Raw genomic sequence first — 6053 nt, 5'->3', positions numbered from 1 at the left:
GAGCTCAGTAATTTCTCTGATGCAGAATGGTGTAATTGAAGATGGGTATGGGGTTTTTTTGAGGTGCTCCATCTTTCTGCACCTGTGTCCCCTGAGTAGTCAACATCCAGACAACATCCTTTTTTTTTAGGATGTGCTGACTACTTCTCAGTGCAAGTAGTAGTGCAAAGTGATTAGAAATCAGGGTGTGCTTGCACTTGTGTGCACACACAGCTACATCTTTGCCTGACTGCACTGGGACAAAAGCCTACTAATCCATGGATCCAGTTCTATCCTGGAAGGCAGGTACAACTTGTGTGCAGCCTCTACTGCTGTAATATAGGTGATGAAGCTCCATTGTAACACTTAAACAGGAAACAAAGCATTGATAATGATTCCTGGAGCCTGGGCTAATGTTGGATGCTTGTAACCCAGTGAGATCAGACACACCCTTCTTTTGGGTTGCTTTCAATGCGCCTGTCTTGAAGATGTGGAAGTACTAGGAGTGTGGACAGGGGGAGAATGGCTGGCCCTGATTCCCTCATGTTTTCAGACAGTGGTGGCTGAGGGGGAGCTATCTGTAGTTTTTTTTTTTTTTGTTTGGTTGGTTGGGGTTTTTTTTGTTTTTTTTTTTTTTAATCGCAAAGTTAGAGCTGGGAATTCTGAGCTTAATCACTACCTGTTGTCTCAGACATCGAAGTAGGTGTTTGCAAACCAGCCTTCATTAGCAGTGACTCACACAAAGCTAACCATTGGTGTCAGTAATGTCTACAATGTGCTCTAGGGAGGGAGTGTGCCACTCGTTTTTTTCAGAGTATACCTATGCAGCACGAGTCTAAAGTGACTGGCATAAGCTGCCAGTGTGTAAAAAGTTAATGGTTAAATAGCTTGGAGCGGCAGTGTGACTTCCATCCCCCACCCCCCATACAGTGTTTCCCCAGGCCAGGAAAATTATGAACCTTAGAGGGGACTTTAGGTGCAAGAGTGAGAATGATTTCATCGTATTGCTTCACCAGGGGATTTAATGGATTTTTTTTTTTTAGGCTATGTGCCTTCAGCAATGCTGGACAAGGTCACACATGCATATTCATGTGCATATATGCATGAAGTAAATTGTTATTTTGAAGCATGTAATGGGACTGCAAAAACTAGAAGCATGTTCTGTGACAAATTTATGCACGCCCTTTATACCAAGTTTCGTTGTTGCCACAAACCTGTGATTAGCTGTTCAAACAGAATCATTCCTGAATTGCATGTGTCTTACTATTTACCTCTTAGGGGATGCTGCTGAACCTGCATGCAGTTTTTCTAGCTGTGGAGGATAAACTGCTCCATGCTGTCTGAAGGACAGCCAGTTTGGAGCCTGGTGTATGCTGCCAACTGCTCTCCTTCCTTGTGTAGCTGGAAGGGGAGCAAAATGCTAGCAGGCTCTGGACCTGAGTAATGGTAATGTCACTGATTCTTCTCATCAGTTAGGTGACACACCAGGCACTTGCATTCGACTAGAAGAGCATTTGACCAAAAAGCCTCTCTCCAATTTAAATGTACTAAGTGAGGTCAGTTTGTCATGCTCTTGGGTGAGCAGATGCTGGAAAAAGAAACCAAGTGAATTTTGAACTGCTGGTTGGTGAGCCCAGCTTCTCTTCTTGGGGATCAGGGTTTGATCCACTCAGCTGATAGCAGTGCCACTGCCCGAAGTTAAGACAAAGTGGATTCTTCCGGAAAAGATGGTGAGTGCGACCAGGATCATTAACAGGTAACTTTGTTGCATGGCTAAGCTGTTAATACAATCACACTGAAAATCAACTTTCCCTCAGTTTAGGGATTTCTTTAAAAATTAAAGGCAAAATTTGCTTAGAGTAGAAAATGGCTTATTGTTTTTGTTCTTTCTTGTGCATCTCTTATCTGCAGTAGAAATAAATACACCTTGGGGGAAGAACTTTGGGATGGTGCAGAGTCTGCTCAAGGGAGAAGCCACTGTCGTACACATAGCTGTGGAGGTTTATATCTGCAGGTCCAACAAAAATTTGGCCTCAGAGTCAGTACTGTTCCTTTCAGCAACCAGTGAGAACATATGCCCATGGCAGAACTGCTTACATGGCCAAATTTGTGGATTAAGGTTTCCAGCATAATCTGTGGGCTGAAATTGCATATGGCTGTAAATAATGTAGTACTTTAGAGAGGTGAATGCTTCTCCTGTCTGCTTTGAGATTATTTTTTTTCTCAGTAGTTTAAAAATAAAACAACCCCACTTGTTGCAAGATATGATTTCTTAGCCTGGCTTCTAACTTAAAATTGGTGCAAGGGTAATTTTCTGCTGCCTTATCTGTAGTGGGCAGTTCCTTGGTGGAAGAAAGGAAGCAACTGGCAGTACCTTAGGCACTAGAGCATCAAGGGAGCTTAGCTGGTAGCTGTATAAAGTTGGAAGTGCATGGCACAATGCCAGCACATGCTGTCCCCTTATGATTGAGGCAGGTGGATGAACCTTTAAAGGGGTTCTGGTGGCTCAGGAGATGCTGAACAATGTGTTGGTCTTCATGCAAAGGCTTGCAGGTTTCAGTGAAATGGCATAAAAGCTTGGCTGGTACCTCATGCTTGGGTTTGAAAGGGTAATTTCTGTTTGACCAGAGCTGCAGGTGCCATTGTTTCATCTCTGTTATAATCATGAGGAAGTTTTGGTACTGTTTGTGCAGATGCTGTTTGGGTGGCTCAGCAGAGGGACAGGCAAATGGCTGGCCCCGCCATGTCCCCCCAGCCCCTCACTTTATACTGTGGGACAGCACCTTGGCACTTCGGGTATGTTTGCAACTCTAATACCAATTTCCTCTTGGACTTGACATTTGTGAATGCAGAATACAGAAGAAATTGAGAACTGAGTTATTTCTATCATGTTGCTTCTTGCAAATACTAAGAAAAGGAAAACAAAACACTGCCTAGGAGGTGTTTCTCCCTGCATCAAAGTCATCCTTCGGCAGATTGGGTGGAGAAGAACACACTGTTTATTTGGTGAGGTCTGTGTAAGTGAGAATTAAAGATGGTAAAAATATTTTTCTTTAATTTTTTTACTGAACATTCACTTTTCTTTTTGTCCCTAGCAACTGAGCGAAGGGTTGGGTTTAGGTATTCCTGGGTTTTCTTCCAGCTTGAAATTGCAAAACCTAAAATCACGAATGCAAGAAACAAAAACCATCCAGAGAGTCAGGAGCAGTGGAAAAGGAGGAGGAAAGGTATGCAGCAGTGATAGTGCTGTAACTTGCCCTTTGGAACAGAAAATAAAGCTCTTGGTTTGGAGCGCTTTTTTTTGACACAAAACAAATTATTACACCAAGTTCACTCTTTGAACCACATCCAGTGCAAAGTTCATTTGATACATTAAATGCAGTTCCACATTTGCAAAAATGCTGAATTTGATTTGATTGCATCTTTTGAAAGGCTACACTGGCAGCAAATAAAATACATGCCAGGCATTTCTCCTGAGGAAAATAACAATTGCTAGTATTTCAGCCTAAATACCTCAAATGCCAACAGTTTTGGTTCTTTTTCTCTAATTTTGCTTTTGTTGAAGAATCACGACTTGTACTCTGAAGCATTAGAAGCAGCCAACTCATCCTGTGTGATAGTGGATATTGCTGCAAAATGTGCTTTGGTCATTGCCAAAACAAAAAAATAAAGACGTGTGTATTGCAAAGATAATCCCCTTCTGGCCCTCCATAAATCTGTCTTGAAAACTGCCCTTAGTAACAGGGTTGTCTGAGGATCAGTGACACAGGCTGTCTCACTAGGCTGACTCCTTTGCTGCACACCACAACAATGTACAGGGAGTGATGAACTGGTGTTTTTCAAGGCTGTTTTTCCCCCTGTCTGCTGGGTATATTCACTGTGCAGGCATGTACAATGCTGGCAAAAACACTTGAAGCCAGACACATCCTTCCAGGTTTTAAGATCCAGAATGAATCTGAAACTCAGTGTAGGTTTCTTGAAATACATCCACAAAGGAAGAGCAAGGCTGCTGCAAGAAGAGTTTACATTTGCAGAGTTTATGTAATTTGGAGGATCCTAGAAATTCTACCAAGTAATCGTTTGTTTATACAGTACTGGTTCTGGAAAGTTTTGGTGGTGCTGAATTAGGAGAGAGAATTGGGATTGTTCAGCCTAGAAAAGAGAATGCTTGGGGGGACCTAAGTGTGGCCTTCCAGAACTTGAAGGGAACCTATGAGAAAGAGGGAGAGGGACTTTTTACAAGAACATGTAGTGACAGGACAAGGAAGAATGACTTGAAACTGCCAGTAGGTTTACATTAGACACTAGGAAGAAATTCTTTGCTGTGAGGGTGGTGAGGCTCTGACACACGTTGCCCAGAGAAGCTGTGGCTGCCCCATCCCTGGAAGTGTTCAAGGCCAGGTTCAATGGGGCTGTGAGCAACCTGGTCTAGTGAAAGGTGTCCCTGCCTGTGGCGGGGGGGGTTGGAACTAAGTGTGCTTTAAGGTCCCTTCTACCACAAGCCATTTTATGAATTTCATATCACCTGGATTTTGTGCACAAAGGAGATTGCTTTCTCAGATGGTTATATGACTGTCATCTCCTGGATAGATTTACTAAAAACTAAACTACTAAAAATATTGCTTGTTTATGGAAATAAACTAGATAATTACAATCTAGTCTTCTTGCATTTATTGCCAAGAACAAGAACTTTTAAGTAGCTTAATTTCCCTTCCACATCTTCCTTCCTCCTGTCTTGAGGCTAGGTTTGTCCCCTTTACAAGGCTGAAGGATAATGTAGGCAGCATTAATAAATATACCAGGGAACTGGCGTCTCAAGATCAGGATTACAGTGCAATTCTGTTCCCAAAACTGAAAGACTTGGCCAGTGAATTTGTTCTCTGCTCTGTTATGATCCTGTGACTCTTGGTGCAGAAGAGGCTGTAGAGGCTGTTAGAGCAAGGTTTTTAGCAGAGAATGAGGGAAACATCTGAAAATCAAGCTTCCAGAGGACATTGGAGTACCCATTAAATCTGTGTGCTTTTGTAGATGGCTAACAACCAATCAGCTTGAAATCCTTTTTTTGTGCCCCACTAGCTGTGAGTGGTTGGTTAGGGCACTTTAGGAAAGACAAGAAGAAAAATCCTTCTTACTGTCCTTATGCCTACTGAAATGCAGTATTTAGTAGATGGGTCTGTGCTGCTGTCCCCCCTGCTTCTCAAGGGACATGGGCTGGCAGATCCCCAGGCTCACCAGTGTGTCCCAGGTCCCTACCATGTGTTCTGTTGTTGCTGATGTGCAGTTGCCCTGTCCTGTTCCTGGGACCTTGCTTTGGGGGCCTGTATGGCTGCAGCAGTTGTCACAAACCCTTCGTGCCTGTGGAATGGATAGACAGGATTTCTTTCCTGGGTCTCAAGCCTACAAAAATGTTTGGAAGTGGAAAACTGAAAAACCTGTGTTACTATTTTTGTTTAGAAGAAAACAGTGACTGCTTTCTCATATACTGCATCTGACAGTGGTGATCATTATACCTGCTGAGATGACAGGGGTGTTGCACTACATTCATTAAAGCCTGAGGAACACTCCTGCTCCAGTGCTGAGGACTGCAAATACATAGCCTGACACAGGCATTCATCTGAGCAGACCGAAACCAAACTCCCACATATAGACTCAAGAACACCCTCTGTGAAATGCTGGGGTGCTGTCTCACCTGCCTCTTCCTGTGACACACCTCCCTGGGGAATGTGGACCTCCAGGGTCAAACTTAGGTTCAATCATATGTTTTGAGATACCATCTCTAGCATTTAAGGGCACCACACCTTATTCTTCTTTTCTTTAAGACTTCTGGATGTGGTAGGACAGGAGAAGAATGAGCAGACACTACCTGCTGGCCTATCTCAAGCTCATGCTTAGACCTCTGTCTCATTTCTGTCTTGCTGGATTCCTGTTGATCAGAGTCGATCTGCTCTGTCCAGCAAGTCTCATCATTAGTGCTGGTGCAGTTCTTTTCCTAACTCAAAGGTAGCTTGCACATGTAACTGTGTCCCCCAATAGAGTTTAATGAGGTATGGCTTTCTGGCTCCAAGCTGAGACAG

The sequence above is a fragment of the Corvus hawaiiensis genome, chromosome 2, assembly GCF_020740725.1.
Source record: "Corvus hawaiiensis isolate bCorHaw1 chromosome 2, bCorHaw1.pri.cur, whole genome shotgun sequence".
Lineage (NCBI taxonomy): Eukaryota > Metazoa > Chordata > Aves > Passeriformes > Corvidae > Corvus > Corvus hawaiiensis.
Note: the sequence above shows the minus strand (reverse complement) of the source record.